General features: G+C 50.7%; 1 protein-coding gene across 3 annotated transcripts in view; it reads right to left on the bottom strand.

The window, feature by feature from the left end:
* The window catches only part of PTPRE (protein tyrosine phosphatase receptor type E), a 126,904-nt gene that overhangs the window by 95,192 nt on the left and 10,590 nt on the right, over positions 1–21,122 (bottom strand). For all 3 annotated transcript variants that reach the window (XM_077762979.1, XM_077762976.1, XM_077762978.1), the window contains exon 2: positions 4,064–4,086. The gene's annotated coding sequence lies outside the window, so the exon portion shown is untranslated. The remainder of the gene's footprint in view (positions 1–4,063; positions 4,087–21,122) is intronic.

The raw sequence follows: 21,122 nt of genomic DNA, 5'->3' as shown, positions 1-21,122 counted from the left end.
GCTGGGGGGGGGGGGAGGGGCGTGGGAGGGAATGGAAATGGAAACAAATGAGAGATTAATCCATTTGTCACCAGCAGGTCCAAAGGCATTCTTTCAATTTACTGTCAATTTCCAATTTCAGTTACGGGAGAATAACTTCTTCGGTGTTGGGAGAAACACATGTTGCTCGGATGGGAGAATCGTAGGCCCCACTGATGCTAATAAAAAAACCCAAGAATAGGGCAAAGGCAGGAAATAGGAATCAAGTGTCTGAAAAAGTTTTCAAGTCTTCTGTGCTCTGCACATCATACACGAAGCTTGTCATTTTTTCCCTGCAGATACAGAGTCCAGTAGAGAGGCCACCTGCACACAGGGTGCCCCAGCTGAGGCGGGCAGGTGTGTTCCGAGGGGTCCTCCCTGCCTTGCCAAAAACAGACCAGTCCCCTGAACCTTATTTAAAAACCTTCAGGCTCTTCTGTCCGTTTCTTGCCTGCGTGGCCATTCCCACCAACCCCGAGGAAGGAAAATGACTTAGAAGAGAAAAATCACACAAATGGAAACCAACAGAGGAGAAAAGATGGATCATTAAAGAGGAGACAGCTAGTGAATAAATATTCCAACTTAATTTTAAAATTAAACTCACTGTTAATATCAGCACTTTAATTTCATTGCCTTTTATTCCTTTGGTATTTCCATGAACTAAAGTGAAACAGCCAAGTTACAGTATCATTTAATTTTACTTACTGGTGGATACCCTTTGGTATAACAATACAAGACCTCAAAGAGCCTGGAAAAGATATTTAAACCTTAATTACGTGTCTTGCATAAATTCTTAATTCTGACATTCTACTGCATTATTAACATACTAGGTACCGGAGACCCACAGAGTTGCAAGCGTTCTCGGCTTGAGGGACTTTGGTCATGTCTGATGGTGGATATGAATTATAATGTTACTTACCAAGTCTGTGGTTACATAGTACAAAAAGGAGAAATAAAAGAGAATCAGAGGCTGGTGGTCATGCTAAAAAGGCCCGTCTTAATCCAGTTTAGGAGGGGAAAGTTGACTTTCTTTTTTGGCTCGCTATTAACAGGTGGCTTTTTTTTTATTTTTTAAGAAAAAAATCAGGATTTATTGATAGAAAAAAGAACTCGTCTGCTCTCCATTACAGTACAGGCACTTACACCGCTACCCAGTTAAATGCCCTCTTTATTTTTTTACTTTTTACTTTCAATTTCAATTTCAATGTTTTTAAATTTATTCATTCATTTGGAGAGAGAGAATGAGCAGGAGAGGGGCAGAGGGAGAGGGGGAGAGAGAATCCCAAGCAGGATCCAAGATCAGTGCACAGCCCGCTCAATCCCACGACCATGAAATCATGACCTGAGCACCTATCAAAAGTCAGATGCTTAGCTGATTGAGCCAGTCAGGTGCACCTATTTTTATGTTTTTATTTGAGAGAGAGAGAGAGAGAGAATCTTAAGCAGGCCTCACACCCAGTGTGGAACGCAACACGGGGCTCAATCCTACAACCTCGGGATCATGACCTGCGCCAAAATCAAGAGTCGGATGTTCAAAAGACTGAGCCACCCAAGCGCCCCTCAGTGATGTCTTTATGGAAGCAACTACCATAATTTTGTGATGATGTTAATTACAATTCAATTAACTGCTAGCTTGGGATGAGCTCACTCACACACTACAATGATCCTGGGTACTGACTGACAGCTGACAGCAGAGGCGGGCTCAGGGCTCCTGTCTTCACCCAGCAGGTGTTTACTGAGGACCGTGGCCTGGGACAGTCACCAACCTTAGGGGGCGTGCTCTCTCCTGCCCTGCCCAAAGTGAGCTATTTATTTAGTTCTAACTGACTCAGTGACAAGTTTCTAACCCCACACATTAGAAATAAATTCCTTTCTGGGGCACCTGGGTGGCTTAGTCGGTTAAGCGTCCAACTTTCGCTTAGGTCATGATCTCGCGGTTCGTGGGTTCGAGCCCCACGTCGGGCTCTGTGCTGACTGCCAGCTCAGAGCCTGGAGCCTGTTTCAGTCTGTGACTCCCTCTCTCTCTGACCCTCCCCTGCTCACGCTGTCTCTCTCTCTCTCTCCTAGAAATAAATAAAAACCTGAAAAAAAAAAAAAAGAAAGAAATTCCTTTCTGGGAGCTGAAGTCTCGAAGCTCTGGACCAAGACCCAAATGTTTAGCAATGAATGTTTAGGCTAAGAGATCTATCTGATGCCCTAACCCTGACCCCCTGGCAGCAGATTCCAAACAAAAGCTTTAAATAAGGCAGCCAGCAAAGTGGGGGTCCATGCTTGGAATAGACCTTCCTCACATCGAAGAGAAAATTCCTAAAATAAGCAACACTTTTTATCTAACAACTCATAGCTTCCTAGAGCAACCTTTACTTTCCTACTGAAAGGGAGGTGAAGGGGGTGCTGGGTGGTTCAGTCAGTTAAGCATCTGGCTCTTGACTTCGGCTCAGGTCATGATCTCACAGTTCCCGGGTTCGAGCCCCACGCCAGGCTCTGTGCTGATAGTGGGGAGCTACTTGGGATTCTCTCTCCTCTCTCTGTTCGTGTGCTCTCTCCCTCTCCCTCTTTCTCTCTCTTTCAAAATAAATACATAAACCTTAAAAAGGGGGGAGGTGAAGAACGGGGCCAGGATGAGTGACACGGTCAGGGATCAGGTCAGTTGCCAAGAGGACAAAGGGCACGACTGTGTTTGGAGGGACCAGTGCTGAGCGGAAAGCCAAGGAAGGCAAAGGTCAGGTGCTTGTCACGAATCATAACCTGGATCTTGTATTTGGGAAGGAGACGCGTCTGTGGGATGAGACCCTCACATGTTTCATTCTAGCAAGACAGGGAGCCCCTGCTCCTCATGAACAGCAAGTTAACTACCCGCCGAAGCCAACATGCAGGAGCCAATACTCTCTCTCCTAAGGTTCTGAGGCGATAAGGGACTGTGGTCTTCTCGTACTTCAGCCTCCACCCCCTGAATGTGACTCCGGCAATATTCCTGCTCTTGAAGCCGGCTGTTAACTTTTGTGTTTGCTGACGTAGACCGTGCCCTTGAAAACTGATTACCATCCGATAATGATGGGACAGAGAAGAGGGTCAACGCAATTAGGTTAGCGGGTGGCAAAGGGGGCCTTCCCTGCGCTCTGTCGAGACAAATCGCTGAGTATATCTGCCTTCCTTTGAGAGACAGAGCAGCAGTCCACACACCCACATGCATTTGATCACACGGGGAATACCAGAAGCGTTTGCGTCCAGATGAAACAGGGCCATGGGACCAAAAGAGAGGGCGAAGCCAAAGGAAAACAGTCGACCCACAGACCTTAAAACAATTCAGGACAGAATCAGAGTATGTCATACAAGGTGATGCGTGTGAGAAACAGCTTCCCATACATCCAGGACACTCCCCACACGTGAGCACACGCACCACCGCACACTGGGCGCCACTTGTCCATGTACCACGGCCACTTCAGAAGCTCTTAGATTTTCTCCCCTCGGTTTCTTTAGGGGATCTTAACACCAGTAAGTCGACTGAGTAAAACACAAAAAAAGTTTCCTTCTCTAAGTACTGGGACGTGAAGGCCATGGAACATTGCCTAGATCTCAAAAGGCATAAAATTACGTGACAACGACACGGTTCTTTTTTAATCCAAAGTGCGATCCAGAAAAGCTCCTTTTCAGCAGTTTTCCCCAAAGCAGATCAATTTAAGAGGCAATTACCATCAATGCAATTATGTGCCTCTGTGTTCCCGAATAGTCGCCCAATGTGTTCAGAGAGATAAGGCAAGGCCCTTTCAAAAGTGAGGACAAATCAGTGAAAGGAGAGCATGTGGAAATTGTCTTATCAACAATACAGGTTAGGAGACTTAAACACACACACACACACACACACACACACACACACTGATGTAATCAAAAGTATGATACGAGCCTCTTCAAGCAAGTGAAGGCATAAATTCATACACACCCTCCTTCTCTAGAGATAAATCTTCTCTACCAATGAAATCCCACACGCTTTTTTTTTTTTGTTAACTACACATCAGAAAAAAAATGTTTAAAGTTTTGTACTCACCAAGGGAAAACGAAGGCTATAGTCTGAAAAAGAAAGGGGAGAAAAAGAGACAATTAGTTTTCTGGTTACTGGTGTGAGGTGCTCATTCAACCACTTCTTGGTCTACAGCTCTAGGTGAACGTGCTCATTTCTGCATCGTTGTTGGGGTCTTCTTGAGGCCTTTTTATCTATCTATGTGACGGTGACTTTTTGTTGCAGTCATCAGCTTTCAAAAGTGCAGCACCTTGAGCTCTCCTGTGACCTCTGGTTGTCACTGTTGGGGGAAAGCGTGGGGCTGACCTAGGTGGGAAGCACTGGGTGTCGAGCCCCCAACCGGAATGCCCCCCTCTTCCAAGGCGATGCTCAGATACTTATAACCTGCATGGCTTGGCCCCTCACCTTGGCTTTCCAGCTAAATCATTATCCAGCCCGCTCATTCCTCAATAATTAAGCTTTTATGTCCTTTTCGTTTCTAACATCTCATTAAGATAGAATTTGCATGCCATAAAGTCCACCTGTGTACAATTCAATGGTTTTTAGCCTAACCACAGAGTTTTACAGCCACCACCGTACCTAAATTTAGAGCATTTTCATCATCTCAACAGAAACCCCACGCCCATTAGTTCATTTTAGCTCTCCAGCCCGTTCTCCCCCCACCCCCTCTCCCCTGGCAGCCACCAATCCACTTTCTGTATGCGGATTTGTCTCTTGTGGACATTTCATAAAAATGAGATCCTACAGGATGTGGCCTTTTGTGAGTCGCTGCTTTTACTTAGTACATTTTTGAGACCCATCCATGGTGTAACATGTACCAGTTCTTCATTCCTTTCTGTGGACAAATACTCTTCCATTTCGCATACACCGTACACCATGTGCTGTCTGTCTACCCCTCTGCTGGCAGCCATGGCCCTCTGGTCCCTGTATGAGCAGCTAGTGGGACAGCCTCCCACCGGAGCTGGAGACCATGCTGAGTTGTCACCACACATCTGTGCAGCTAGATGTTTTGATCACCACTATTTTTAAATAGCTAATGCAGTACATGGTGCCTTCCACCAAAATAGAATACTTCTTATCTTAGTCGTGGCCGGGCTAGATATTTTAAACCAAAGACAACAGTCTACAGCACACAATCACGACAAGTTGTTGCAGGAATTAAAATGCTGACCCATGAAGTCAGGTGAAGCCAAAAGGAGCAGAAGACACAGTTCTTCTAATACTGAGGAACTTTAAATCTACTTGGGCAAGTCTACAGCTAATGCGATCTTAGTGGTGAAGCCGGACTGCTTCCTCACTAATCCTGGGAACGAGGCAAGGATGTGCACTCTCGCCACTCGTAGTTCACATTGCATTGGTCAACGTAATAGGGCAAGAAAAAGAAATACAAGACATTGAACGTGGAAAGAAAAAAGAAAGACTTCGGCGTTCTCGGATGTCCGTCTACATAGAGAATCCCAAAGAATCCACAAAAAATCAACTGGGAATCAGTCTCTTGGGTAACATATCAAGTCACAGAGTTCCCAGAGTGCAGCAGGGCCCAACAGAACACAAAGTAAATGGCAGGGAGGTGAGGGAGGCGCTGATTGTGGGGTCACTGGTGATCACGGGGGGCGAGGGGAACTGCTTTCGGAAAGAATAACTAACTGCAAGAGCCCACTCCTTCCAATCCCCGAAGAGCCTGGGAAAATGCTGGGAAGAGACACTTGTGTGCTTGCCTGGGGCCGAGCATGGCGAGAAGCCAGGGGCAGAAAGTGTCCTTTATGCTTCAGCCTTCGTAGAAATGCTCAAAACTACCTTCCAGTGTAATGCAGGGTCATTTTATCATGAAACAAAGCCCAGTGATAGGCAGAGGCAAAGGCGCAGGCTCGAGTCAAACCACACTGAAAACCACCAGGGAGAAAACCAAGAGTGTGTAGAACCAGGCAGGGACCCTGCCCACGGATGGTTAAACAAGTGGATAAGCATAATCGACTGAATATCAACCAAACACACACAACCATTTTGAATTCAACTCTGAACTAAGGCTGTTCTATTTTCTTAAACTGAACAAGAATACACGGGACTGTGGGCTGGGCAAATAGATCACGTATTGTCCTGGTGTAGGCTACACACTGCAGCGCAAAACCACAGCTCTCAGTTTCTCCAAGAACAGAATTAGAACAAAAACCAAGCAACCAGAATACCCTCTCGAGCCAACCTTCGGCACACGAACACTTCCTTTAGCCCAAGGCCCTGATGCAGACTGCAGTTCTAATATTGAGCACGACGTCTGAAAAGATGAAATAAGCACATTTAAAGCCAGGGGTGGGGGAGGTCGGTTCACGCGGACAGATCTGTTCTTCTCACGAGGAGGGTGTCACTGAGCTGTTTGGAAGGCATCATTCCACACCTGGAAACCTCTCTGGTCTTATCAGGAATGGCAACATCATTCACACAGGGGAAGGAGAGAAGCTATTGGATTTTGGATCCTGTCCAGTGCCGCTTACAGTCTCTCCGCGGCCCACAGCCAGTCCTATGAAACAGGCACCGGAGTCCCCTTTGAAAGAAGAGAACACTGAGGCTTGGTGAGCCCCTTGACCAGTGTCACACAGAGCAGGGAGGCGGGCAGCCAGGATGCTAACCCGGGGCTGCTGAGGCCACTCCTGGCTGGGCCGCACACGCAAGTCTAGCTTACCCTGTGGTTTTCTTTGGTTGGCTTATTGCTGGTTTTTCTTTCTGTGTCTCCATCCCCGCCCCCCCTCCCCAACCAGTGAAGCCTTAATTCTTTACATTCCTAACGTCTCCCACCAGCCACCAGCAGGAAGACCCGTAAAGGCGTCTGCGAGCACGACACTGCCACAAGCAACTCCCTAAAAAACCCCTTCGCACCCCAGGGAGAGCTGCACCGCGGCCTGTGGGCCTGCAAGGGGGGACGTGGTTGTGTGGAAGCCTGCGCCAGCCCGACCACGGAAGTGTGGAGGGCTGTCCCTGGGGCGTCCAGACGCGCGCGGCCACTCTGCTTCCGGGGGACAGAGGCGGAGGCCGCCTGCCAAGCCAGACCCTGGGAAAGAGGTGGTTTGAGGACACGGAACAGGGGAAATCCACCGAGAGGGGCGGGGCCGGGCGGGAGGCCAGGAGGGCCGGCACTTCGGCAGGAAGCGGCCCCAGGCCACAGGGCTGGGTCCTGATGGCTCACAAGATACTGAAAGACCTGTCACCCTTACAGCGCATCCAAACCTCACCAAGAAGAAAATAAAACTATGACGTTTGGAATCCACCCGCGGGGGCTGCTGCTTCATTTAAGGAGGAGATGAAAATTATTCTGACGCGTCCAGCTCTGAGATGGACAGAGCCGGACAATCTTTCCAAACTCGGACAAAAGGAAAAGGTCTTTTGCACACACACCCTTGGCTCGAAGCATCCTAAACATTCAGGTGGGCGGGCTGTGCGTTGCTGAGGGTGTATTTACAAGCGATTCTTTCAAGTGGGCTGCAGCATTTTATCACATTTTGGATGCAGGGGTGCCTGGGTGGCTCAGTTGGTTGAGCGTCCCACTTCAGTTCAGGTCATGATCTCAGGCTTTGTGGGTTCAAGCCCTGCATCAGGCTCTGTGCTGACAGCTCGGAGCCTGGAACCTGCTTGGGATTCAGGGTCTCCCTCTCTCTCTGCCCCTTCTCCGCTTGCGTGCTCTCTCTCTCAAAAATAAGTAAACATTAAAAAATATTAAAATGTTTCCGTATGTATTTCCACATGTGTAGTGTATCAAACTTGTGAACTTCTATGATAGGTTCAATTTCATAAAGCAAGGGCACACTCGTAAAAGCACACTCGTGCAAGCAAACACCGTGAACCTGGGCTTCCGCGGTCTCGGCGGCACGGTCAGTCCCCACAGAGAGAGCCTCCGCCACCCTGGCTGCACCGTCCGGACCCCAGGGTCTCAGACACTGAGTTGCCCCCATCAACTGTCAGAGCCCCAGCACAGAGTGCCTTTCCCTCTCAGGCACAGCGACTCGCAAGATGATGAGGGGGCGGCCGTCGGCTTAGATGGGTTGTCCTGAGAGCAGAGAAACCAGTACAAAGGAGATGGCAACAGAGGCCGCGGTGCCCACGCAGCGCGCGGGGGGGGGGTGTAGGGCGCCCCCACAACGGCACACCGGCTGCCCCGGAGTCCCGCCAAGGGACAAGTGCACCCTGCCTCACCATGGCCACTCGCACGGCAGGACAGCCTGCAAGATGCCCCTGAGTCATCTGGGCTCCAGGCTCTCCCCGATGTCACACGCCAGCAAGCATCACAGCTTCCTGGCTTACCTTCCAAGCATCCGCAAGGCTGTTCATTTCTGTACTTTCTAACGTGAGGGGCTGCTGAACGCATGGGGGACCGAAACCCCCCTGAATGATGAGTTGGGGAGAACTGATGATACTCTGCCCACCCCACCGAAGCCGACTTGAAAAGGCAGGAGCGGGGGTCCTTCAAACAATTTTGCTAATGCTGGAGAAGAGATCTATCTTCCCAGCCGTTTTGTCAATCCAAGATCAACCAGCTGGACTCCTAAATATCTGGCAAATTTAAAAAAATGATGCAGGGACAGGTGCTCAGCAAAGATGTGCGTGCTTCTTAAGACTTTCTGGAGCTCTATCCCGGCACCTCCCTCCTTACCCCACGGTTGCGGGAGGGGCTTCTCTGGATTGGGAAACTGTGCCGATTAGCAAAGCAATGACTCGATTCTTACAAGTTCAAATGGCTGCCAGCTTCTGACTATCCATGTTTGTCTCTGCCATTATCATTTGGGAACACAAGACTTTAACTGTGTTTCCTTCCAAGGCACCGGGTGCTCTCCCAGCCCCAGACAGGAGGGGGGCCTCTCCTGTGCCCCCCTCCCACGGACCAACTGCACAGATCTAGAACAGGCACGTGCCCCTAACTCTGCCCGGCGCCAGCATGACCCTGGCTGTGGAAGGTGCAGGATGACACCTGGTCCTTCGGCCCACCTCTTCACCTGCCCGCCTCTTGCACTCGGCACAAAGGATTCCTGGATACTGACAGTCATCAATATTATACTTTAAAAATCTTTGCCCCATAAGTAGCTTCGTTGTGAAGGTTCTTGTGCTCAAGGGCAAGGACAGTATGAAAACATCTTTGGAGAAAGCATCGACCGTAACGACAGATAGTCCACACCAGAGATCCCATCAAGTGCATACAGGGATCCCTGAAGAACCTCAATGCTCCCATGAAGAGTCTGGCTTAGCCCTATTTTGCAGATGGGAAGACTGAGGCCCAGAGAGGTTAAGTAACTTGCCCTGACCACGCGGTGCAGTGGAACTCTGGACCTGGGCCCCAGCTTTCTGGCCTCCTAGAGCTCCCAGGGAACTAAACTAGCTGCACTAAGTGCTTCAAGACATGTCCCCAGGTCATCCTACAGCTGTGTGGCCCAGCTGGGACCCTGAGCAGGGCTCACCAGGGGTCAAGCTCCCCACCGCCGGGAGACATTACCCAGGGCTCCCGGCTCCCCAGATGTGGGAGGTACAGATTTCACATTTCCCCTCAAAAACTTGCACGAGGGAAAAAGGTAGCTATTGGTGGAAAGGTACTAGACTCTCAACCCCACGTGATCCCTGCTCTATAAATCATGGCTCTCTCGATGCTGCAGTGTGGACGAATGAAAATGTCTTGTAGACGGAGAAAACCCGGGAGCCCTTGGCTTGTCAGCAGGTGATGCTTCTGCAGCCTCCGCGAGCTCTGCTCCTTCATAATGGGGTCACCTGTGAGCGCGCCCCTCCCTCACCCCAGACTTCACCGTTCTCTTCTCATGAAACCGGGTCTCACCCTGAACCTTGGCCCCAGAGACTGCCTGTTTCCTGGCTGCCGGCTCCTGTCTGCCCGTCCCATCCCGTCTGGCTGCAGTAAACTGAGTCATGCTCACCCACGTTCCCAGACAATGCTGACCAATCCCCTTCCCGGCCCTTGCGGACCCCCCCGGGTGCTGGCCTGTGAAATGGACTCTGCACCCAGGGAAACCCAGCTCCTCGCATCGGCTCCGGGCTTGCTGCCATCGGCACCTCCGAACAGTTGGCAGGGAGATAAAAATCAGGAGGTGAATCCAATCACTTCCCTTTTTTCCACGGCTGCTTGCTTACTGGCAAGTACTATCTGCAAGAAAAGGACTGAAATATCAATTGACCAGTAGTGGGAAAATGGGGACCAGCCATCCCCGGTGGCTTTCTCGGCCTGCTTTTGTGGACTCATGTGGTTCGAGGTATCACTTGACAGTGCACACACGAGGCCATGGCTTTCCCAGTGACAGCGGAGAGAAATATCCCACGTGCTTAGAACCGTGGCTGGCCCGGGGGAGGCCTCCGCAGCCCCGTGCTGAATGGGTGCATGAATTTCACGGTATTCGGAAGGAGGACCAGAGGATCCAGGGTTTATACGCCCACCCGCCCAGGCGTGTCTGAGGACCACCCTCATCCTCCAGGCGATGCTGTGAAGGTAAGCATCACTTACCCTTAGTTGGTGCTAGAGGCCACGCGTTACATGCTGCCAGCAGAGAACGAAGGGGTCCCAGAGACCACCTCTGAACACAACTAAATGTCTCCACTAATTGGGCGAGGCAGGGAAGAAGGGGAGATGGAGAACCGGCTCAGAGAGGGAGTGAACCTCAGGCGAGAACCGCCTCACCGGCATGCCGTTTGCTTCTTGCTCTCCTTTGCCAGAGCCTTGATCGCATGTGACCTGACGCTGTTTCTCCTACCTCAGGCAGGGTGGGGAGTCCGTAGGTGGAGAACTCCTTGAAAGCAAAACCAGTTTCCTTCCTCCCACCGCATCCAGCCCGTGACAGGTACTCCGGACAGGCTTACTGGGTGCCTGATGCCAGTGGTAACTGAACACTGAATCTGATGCAAAAGATGTTGCTCTTGGTCCAATCAAGGCTCAGCGAACCTCAGAGAAAATGATTTATCTCTAATAGCCGATCGTAAACGGATGCTTGTAGGTGTTGATTTTTAGAACACCAATTTGGAACGCCCCTGCCTTTCCCCAAGGGGCCCTAGGCCTGTGATCAGCCTGCGAACCATGCATGTGAAGGCTCTGGCTGATGACCACCACACTCAGCTGTAACAGCAGCAGCTGCGGAGGCCCAGGGCAACACAGCATTTCCCAAGGCTGAGTAATGGATGAGCCCCAGCATTAAATAACCTTCTAGGAGGACCCTTATTCCCGTGGACCCAGGATGAAAGACAACTTATGACGTGCTTCTTAATTTTAAATTCTCTACTATTGCTGTTCATTGAAATGCTAGCTACTACCAATCCTATACAAATGGCCAAGGCACAAGTTACACACACCGCCTCACCAGTATGCAGTTCTATCATCATATGAGAATAGCTACAGTGGGTGAATAAAGGAAATAGTGTTTTCTGTTCAGACTGGTAGGGATCAGAAGGGGGGATATGAGCGGGTAAACCAGCATCTGGATAGTGTCGCAGAGCTTGGAAGTTTCCGGGGAAGACCCCCAGCAAGCCACCCACACACAGTTCACGGGCACCCTCCTTCTCCAGGGGTCCCCTTCCCACTTCTAACTCAAACCCCCCTTTCAGCAGCCCCACTAAAAGCCACAGCGTGCTTCCTCTCAATGGTGTCCAGAGGAGGAACTTTCTAGAGGCACCTCATCCACACTGCAGTCTCCCCATTCCTCACTTTCCTCATGCTGCTCCCTGACCCAGAAAGTGTTCCATCTCACGCAAAACAGCCAGGTGCCCCTCATGCCCTCCCCATCCTGGATACCTTGTCTGAGCCCCCCCCAGGGTACCCCGAGTTTGTCCCTCCCAGTGCTCCTGAAGCTCAAAGCTGCCCTCCACTGCCCCATCTGCCTGCGTCTTCCTTCTCTAATCACGCTTTCACAGCCACACGGTGTCAGTGGAGAGGGGATTAGGATTCAGTTGGCCACCTCTCCACTGCCCTAGGGTGTGGGCAGGCACAAGCCACCAAATGTTACCCATGACAACAGCAAGGTGCACACACTCACCCAAAGATACATAATCTGCAGCTAGTTTGGTGCTTTCTGATGGGAAATCCTGTCACCTCTAACTTGAACTTCTTACATGAACTATTCTATGCACATATTAGCAACTCAGAAAATACCAGTTGGGTGAGTGAATAAATGCACTACACCGGCAATTACCATTCATTGAGTATCGACTATGGGCTTGAGCTGTGCCAAATCCTGATGATCTAGAGATCAAAACAAACAAACCAACCACAAGATTATGAGCTCCAGGTCTTCCCCTTAAAAGAATTCCAAAAGATCGGCGTATAATCCAATCACTGAAATGCAGGGCTCTGTGATCACACTCAGCCTGGGGGCTTTGAAATGTGGAAGCCGTGGAATCTAATCTGTGTTTGGCCAAAGTCAGAACATGTTTGTCAAGAATAAGATTCTTGGGCAGAGAACATAAACCAAGACAAGGAAGCCAGAGAGTACATGGAACATTCTGGAAAAGGTAAATAATCTAAATCCTGGCTTTGCTCTTAGAACAAGTCATTTAACCTTTTGGAGCCTTACCCTCTTCACATGGGAAATAGCAACAATAATCCTCACTGTGCTGGGTAAATAAGAGAGGCAATCCATACGAGGGACCCAGCACTGAACTCGGGATGCAAAAGGTATTACATCACAAGTGCGGGTCTGGATCGGGAGGCTTGCGGGGCCTAGGGTGCTGCAAAGGCATCTGGGTTTGGGCAGAAGCTGCAAGGGGGCTGCAGGGGGCTGGGAGCCTGGACATCCCTCCCTGCTCCCTACAGGAAGGCCACCTGGTGGGTGCCGAGGGGAGAACGGACTGAGCATGGACAGTGGGTCCATGAGCAAACATGGAGGCCATTCTGTGGTCCGGGTGAGGGGTGGGGAGGTACCCCTGGGGGCCCGTTAAACCAGGTCAGTACTAAGAATCCATGTAACGTGCACCGAGCAGAGGCTAACGTTGAAACAACAGGCAGTGACAGGGCGCCTGGGGGGCTCAGTCAGTTAGGCGTCCAACTTCACCTCAGGTGGTGATCTTGCAGTTCAGAGGTTTGAGTCCCGCGTCGGGCTCTGTGCTGACAGCTCAGAACCTGGAGCCTATTTCAGATTCTGCATCCCCCTCTCTCTGCCCCTCCTCTGCTCTCTCTCTCTCTCTCTCTCTCTCAAAAATAAACATTAAAAAAATATTTGTAAACAATGCCCGGTGGCAAAGAACACCTTGACGTCAATGTAGCATCTTAAAGTGGAAAAACTAAGTATCTCTATCTAGTGTTGGGTTCATAACGAAAGGTGAGCTTTTGGAGACTTCACACATCACTGAGCTATGAACAAAACTGTCTCCAGGCTCTGTGTATACTCTGCCGAGGACAAGCACCTATTTTCCCCCTGCCGCCACTGAAAAAGTTCCGCGAACTTGTAACGAATCCCTCCTCCACATGGAAGAACACTGCAGTATTCACTTGCAGACAAGAACGGCATTATAGCACAAATATGCAGCACCGCATCCGGGAACAATGCACCGTCACAGAAGAGTGCGATGTTGCACCGGCATTCTGTTCTGTCTACCTCGAAAGGTCAGCCCTCCTCTTCCACTGGGAGGCAGTGTGTCCGTCGTTCTCAGGAAAAAGTTGTGGTTTTTTGTTTTTTTTTTCCCTTACGGCTCAAAGAATTATCTTAAAACGCACGGGTCTGATTTGCTTCAGCAAACAATCTGCATTGTGTCAGGCATTTGGGTCAATGTGGAGACGTCAGAGGCGGGAGGTAGAGCCGAACCAGGACGTCCACACACTTGCAGGGACCCCTGGGGCCCACCTGCCTCGTGCGTGGCTGGTGGTCTGTCCTGTAACCAAAGTCCGAGGGAGGGAGGGAGACCAGCGTGTGTGTGTGCTCCCCAGGCCGGCCCTGCACACGGTCACAGCGGGAGGGTGGGTGACCCTGGGCAGGCCCCGACACATGATGTCCCCGGCAGCTTCAGACGATGATCCAAGGGCACAGCCTATAACCATGAAGAGAGAGGGTGAGGTCCGGAGAAGGGGCAGCTCTGGGAAGGACAGAAGTCCAGTGCCGTCCCCCGGGGGTAGCAGGCGGTGGGGCCACAGCACAGGGCTCAGAATGCCACTGATGGTCTGAAGCTACCACCCTGGGCAGCCCACACGTAGGGGCCCGTCGATCCCCACGAGGAGCTGGAAGCAAGTTGCAGGAGGTCAAGTGCTCAGTAAGAGGCAGGGCCTGACATGAAGTCCGGCTGGACGCGTGCCTTCCGCCCCTGGGCGAGTCTGCCCCCAACATTAGGAAAACCCCAGGCGCCTGGTGCCCAGGCCAGAAGTTACTTCCTAGGAGACGAGCTGCGTGTGGAGGAGCGGTCCCCCGGGGCCACGGCGCAGGAAGTGGTCATGACCCAGCGACCAGCAGAAGGACACTTGCAGTGAGGCTCCCTCATGGTCAAGAAGCGCCATTTCCTTAAAAAGCCAATAGTTTACCTGGGGTGTCCTGGCCAAGGATCCTGAGTTATTATTTTCCACCTAACCCAAAACTTGGGTCGAAGTTTCGCGCACAAATGCAAAGGCAGTTTGGCTCACGGAAATCAGGGCTGGTTTCTGCAAAGGTAAAAATCTCTGGAAGGCGAGGTTGGGAACACTGCGTGAAGCTGGACGTCTGAACTTGGCAGGAGCCTAAGTGAGCGGAATGGGCCTGGCCATCCCAGCAGGGGTCCTGACCAGCCTTCTCGAGCCACCGCCCCCCCGGCCCCACATCTCTGGCCAGTTGAGAGCTGGCAGCCTCACTCCAGAGCCGCCGTATTTCTACGTAGTGTCCTTCTGCTTCAACTAAACCAGAAATCATGGGCTCTTGAGGGTTCGCCCAAGAACCACCTTGCATTCACCCCAGGACTGGAGGGAGCCTCCTTACCCAGTGCTCATTCTATCAGAGGATCGAATCCCCATAACCATGACGACGGCAAGGCCAGGGCTACCGCGCACGGGCTCTCCTGCCGCGTGGCCTCTCTGCGTGACACACGCCAGGCAGGCATCGTCTCCAAACCCTTGCCACAGAGCGGAGAGCTGGGAATGACCCTCCCCACCGCACAGACGAGGACACAGAAACTCCAACAACATACGTGACGTCCTTGAACTTCATGTCAAACCTTGCCCCACCCCACGTCTGGTATTGCAAGACCTGTGCTCTGACTGTTCCCTGATCCCTCGTCCTGCGCGGGACTCCTGGTGTCCTCCGTATGGCGGACGTCAGCGGGGTGTGAACGTCTGCACACACCCCAGTGGTGTGGTGAGCGCCACGTCAGCAAGGTGTGGACACGTGTGAACGGCGCTCACACCTCATGCCGTACGGGTAATCTCTGTGACACTCCCGTTCTTCGTGACACACTGGCAGGCCCTCTGCACGTGACAAAGGACACAGCTCTTTGCTCTTGCGTGTTAGACAGTGAGCCCTCCGTGGCCTGTCAGATACGGGACAGGATAATGACCCAGTTGCTTTTGCTACAACAATTAGTTTTAATGACATAGAAGCCTATCTATCCAACCACTAGCCTCCAATAAATTTCTCCAGGGGGTCGGGGAGGATGATTTATTTTTAAAATGACTAATTATTCAAACTATTCATAATTAAAATGAAATGGCTTTTCTCCAACGATTCCTATGACAAGAAAAGGAATGTCATCCGCCTAAAACCTTCAACCATGAGGGGAAAATACCAGGTTCTCTTGTTCACGAAAGCAGCTGTGATGAAAACTGCGTCCATTAGTAACCTTAGCCCACCGTGGGGTTAATAAAAGAATAGTCAGAATAATCAAGCTCTTGAGTTTCGAGTGAAGAGTTTGTGGGCGATCTCCTTTCATCTGTGGCTAGAATGTGTAAGCGGGTGACGAGCTGAGATTTATGAAATGTCTGCTACGTTTGATGCATTTAATTAGGTGCCTTGTGCAACACAACAAAGTACAACATATGAGTTGTCAGTGGTGGTAAGGGGACCCCCCCCAGAGGGGGCAGGCAATGAGGGACAGGATCAGCAGCTTTAGAGGATGGAAGTCTGGCCCTGGGGGGTCAGAGACCAGGCAGAGGGCTTGCTCTGGTTCCAAGGAATTCTGCAAACGCACACTTGCCATCTTCAAAGTGACGGTTACTGTGATGGGGTCCCTCACTGTCCTTCCCTCTCAAGGGGCAAGTCTGAGACCCAGGGTACCCTTGGTGCCCCGTAACAGCTCGGTCACTGAAGGCCCTTGGTTCCCCAAGAACCTCTTTATGGAGTGGCCCCCTATCTTTCACATCTCCCTGGACTCTGTGTGTTGTGGACCTCACCACGATTGAGAGCTGGGAAACACCTTGGTTACACGTTATTCTGTGTGTGTGTGTGTGTGTCTGTGTATGTGTGTCTGTGTGTGTGTAAGTTCCTCTATGAAAAAACAAATAACCAGGGCACCGGGTGGCTCAGTCAGTTGAGTGTTCAACTTCAGCTCAGGTCATAATCTCATGGTTCATGAGTTTGAGCCCGCGTCAGGCTCTTTGCTAATAGCTCAGAGCCCGGAGCCTGCTTCCGATTCTGTGTCTCCTCTCTCTCTGCCCCTCCCGTGCTCGCACTCTGTCTCTGTCTCTCTCTCTCAAAAATAAATAAAAAATTAAAAAAAAGAAAAAGCAAATAACTAACTGCAACGCTTTGATCATTCATGTGGAAGCTGCAAACGAATCCAAATTCTGAAATTTCCAGGCAGGTGAGGAGATGAGACAGCCATGCCTCTTTAAAAGGCAGTGCCAGGTTCTGACCCAATCCCCGCGAGCCCTTGAAGCAAAAAGCTACATCACAAACCAGAACCAGCACGCTTTCACAAAGCACCTACAACTTGTGTCAACAGTTCACTCGGCTTTTGATTAACCAGAGTTTACACTCACTATGATCCTACAGACCTGCAACTTTATAGCAGAAAAGACCCCCAGCCTGATCCTCTCCTTTACAGATGCTGATGCCATACATGCACAGGACACTTGCACAGCCATCGTCTCCTTCATCCTCACAGAGACATGCGAAGCCATCAGGGGCATTGAAAACCAGGTAAAGGAAGATCTCCCTCCTGTCACCCTGACGTTATGCCCTTTTGTTCTATGTTGTAAAGAAATGAAAAAACAGAACTGACTCAATCTTAAGTGCCATGCATCAGCTCTCCGTACTTAATTTATAGCCGGAGGAAAGTATTTTTTAATTAAGGGATTAATACATGCTATGGAGATGAGAAGGTGATGTCTTCATCTTCTGGTGGGAAAAAAAAAGTTGCAAACCCTATCAACTGAATTCCTCAGGCTTTCAAAATAATGTTGTCTTCCAATCTAGCACCAGGAAAGTGTTGATATTTCCTGAAAACCTGGGAACATTCTTTTAATCAGACCAGAACAATACAAGCCATTGTGTTTTCCTTTTTGCCTTGTCAGCCAGGAAGCTTAGGACCGAATTTTAAGGCACAGTTGCAATCACATCTTATCTCCAGGGAAAGGGAGCTGGTATTTATCGAATGCCTACATGTGCAAGGTGCTTCCACAAAATGTGTTTAATTGAATGCTTGCAAACACCCAGCTTGTAGGACTCCGAGTTCACGGAGTCAGGCACCGGAGGTGATGAGGAAGAAGCCCAGAGCTCAGTCATTCAGCCAGCACATGGTGGAGGTGGCATCCACACCCAAAGCCGCCGTCGGTACGGACCATCCCGACACGGTGCAGCCCTTCTTGGGGATGAAAAGCTCAGATTATCAAGAGATAACAAAGGTAACGTCGGCCTGCAGGCTGGAAATGGTGGGAGCTTCCAGGCACTGGCCAAGGGCTCCCAGGATGTTAGAGGCAGGATTGGTCGATGGCCAGGATGGACAAGCATGTTGTTGGGCGCACCCCGGGGCTGGAAGGGGTCAGTCTGTTGAGACAGCTGTGCCCTTCACATCAGGGGGCTGCCGGGGAAGATGACTTTGGAGCGCTACCTCCCCTCAAACCTACTAGTGGCTTCTCTCTACTGTCCTGACTTGTTTGCTCGAGCCCAGAGTGCACATGACTTCAGTGTTCACAAGACTCCCCAGCACAGAGGCCAAATCACTCTGCTGAGCTCAGGGATGGAGAAATGTACATGGATGATTTACACAGCGGCAGTGTCTTCCGAAGCCCGCACAGCACGTGCGCTGGTCATCGGGGAAGTGTGGCCTTCCAGGACTGGTCTGCTGAGATAACCGTGTGGACCCGTACAGGACACACAGACTTCCATAAGAGCATGCTGGGATGCACTCAAAGCCAAGCCATTGACATTCATTGAGAATCTACACAGCTCCTTGTATATCGTCGGGATTCAAGGAACCTTAAAACAAACAGACTTTACACACTGTGTGATTCCATTTACACAGAGTCAAAAGCAGACCAACTGAATATACGGTGTTGGAAGCCAGGAGAGTGGATACCCCTGGAAGGGACTGGAAGAGAGCGCCAGGAGGCTGGAGTGGGGGCTGGGTCATGCTGCGGTCCTTCACTAGGGTGCCGGCTACACAGCTGTCTCCCTTTGTGGAAATCCAAGGTGTGTACATGGAAAGCGGACACGCACTTCTCTGCAAGTATGTTTTAACTTGATCTACTATTTTGGATCATGGCTGGAATTGTTTTTTATCCTGTATAAAGAAACAGGCAAAGTAACTAATTTGGTTTTAAAAAGTCAATCTACAAATGCAGTCAATAGAGGAATATTCTTGCATCCTGCACTCCTCATACAACAGGACGACAGATGACCCTTAGCATCGGCAGACTTAAGGGATGGAAGGGAACAGTGCCGCTGGCTTGACCTTGCCCTGGGAGTGTTTGTTTCTTTGCCACCAAAAGCCTGATTTCCAACAGAACAAGCTTGTTTATCTTTAGGCATGAACTTTGTTTAAAAATAATTTTCTTGGGCTGCCTGGGTGGCTCAGTCAATTAAGCATCTGACTTTGGCTCAGGTCATGATCTCTCAGTTCCTGAGTTCAAGCCCCACATCAAGGCTCTGTGCTGACAGCTCAGAGCCTGGAGCTGATTCAAATTCTGTGTCTCCCCCTCTCTCTGCCCTTCCCCTGCTCAGGCTCTGTCTCTCAAAAATGAATAAACACTAAAAAATCTATTTTAATAAAAAATAAAAATAATTTTCTGGGGGCGTCTGGGTGGCTCAGTCAGTTAAGCATCCTACTCTTAAATTCGGCTCAGATCACAGTCTTGCGGCTCATGAGTTTCAGCCGCAGGTCTGGCCCCGTGCTGACAGCACAGAGTCTGCTTGAGATTCGATCTCTCTCCCTCTCTTTCTGTCCCTCCCCCACTCTGTCTCTAAAAATAAATAAACTTTAAAAATTTTTAAATAAACTTAAAAAATCATTTTCTGATTTTTACCATTTCCTTTTCACAACGGAATAGGGATCTGCAACCGACACTTAAATCTTTTTAAGATGTTGGTCATATAGATGACCTTGAGCCTTCTACTATGGAAGAACTGCCTCTCACGGCCGTGGCCTGGGCGCTGTGGTCAGAACATGGGGATTTGGGGTCTGACCTGCAACTGGCCTTCCGACCAGAGGAAGAACCTGGCTGCTCATCTTGCTTTCAGAGCCACAGGGTTTCCATTTACAAAACGAGAGATGTCTGCCTTTACCCTGGGGTGATGTGCGGGGTGACCGACTTGACCTGCTTTGCCCAAGACTCTGCAGCCTCACGCTGAGCCTCCTGCATGCCGGCAAACCCCGGAATGCCTGGCAAAGGGAGTGGCTGGCCACCCCGTGGGGTGCGGGCTGCGCACGGTAACGTCCATGATGTGCACCTTCTCTGGTGTCTGGCCATGCATGTGCTCAATAAACCCTGATTTTTTAGCATTACCACGGCCACAGCCTTCTACAAAAAATTTGTGTGCGCATGTTTGGCTGTGATATCAGTCCGAGAAAGCTACCACTGTCCCAGCTGACCCACTTTGAAAAATAAATGATCAGTAACCTTCGAGCGATTCCCTCCAGGACGTGAGCGTCCAAGGGCCCCCGCACCCCTGCTGAGGGCTGTACGGAGATCCGACACAGCGAATCCCACCGGCTGTGGACACCGTGCATCTGGCCTCCCGGCCTTCTGCTGCTCGTGTTCCAAGGAGGATGAAATGCCCATCCGCTTCCGGGGGCTTCTGGAGGGGGAGCGAAGACCGGTGAGCCCGCACCCACTCTATTCATTCCCCCGTTCAATGGCTGTGGTGTCCGCACTCAATGGGGGACGCCTGCAGACCACTGGGGGCACCAGTGACCACACAGAAGCATCCAGGAGCCCGGGGCCTCGGCATGAAAGCCAGGAGGAAGGCAGTGCAGGCCAAGGGGCCAGTGCAGTAAAACAGTGTGGGTGGGTCTGTGGCCGCTGCCCGTGAACTGAGTGCCTGCTGTCCTGAGCGGGACAAAGCGAGAGACCATCTCGCCCTGAGCTAGCCCGGGTCTGGGGAGTGGGGTTTCCAGGCTCAGCTCCTCACTGACCTGAGGACGGGGCCCCAAACTGAGCTGAAATGAAGCCTGTTGTGTTCCTCGTGTTTGGCCACCAAAATGCATTTATGTTTATGCTCTAATGTCAACTGTAAGGGGAATGTAAAACACAATCGTTTCGGGGAGCCTGGGTGTCACACTCGCTTAAGCATCCGACTCTTGACACCAGCTCAGGTCATGATCTCACGGTTCATGAGTTCGAGCCCCATGTCGGGCTCCACAGTGTCAGCGCGAGCCTGCTTGGGATTCTCTCTCTCCTTCTCTCTCTCTCTCTCTCTGCCCCTCCCCCATGTGCACTCTCTGTCTCAAAATAAATACGCTTTAAAAAAATCATTTACATACTTTTGTTCTAGCATAAACTGTGAAAGGAATACAAAGGGGAATCACGATTCCCTCCTATTTTAAGGGAATGCAAGCACTTCCACTGAGCATCTGGCTCTCGCTGGCAAGGTGTGGAGAGAACACCGTTAGTAACAGAAAAACCCCCAAGCTCCTGGTGGAGTGGATGTACTCCATCCACGCTTTCCCCACATTTCCACAGGGATGCAAATCAATTTAAGTACTTAAAATAACCACAGAAGGGTGGTGGGGG

The sequence above is a fragment of the Crocuta crocuta genome, unplaced genomic scaffold (assembly GCF_008692635.1).
Source record: "Crocuta crocuta isolate KB4526 unplaced genomic scaffold, BGI_CrCroc_1.0 scaffold466, whole genome shotgun sequence".
Classification (NCBI taxonomy): Eukaryota; Metazoa; Chordata; class Mammalia; order Carnivora; family Hyaenidae; genus Crocuta; species Crocuta crocuta.
The sequence above is the reverse complement of the archived record's forward strand: the minus strand, read 5'-3'. Positions and strand labels throughout refer to the sequence as shown.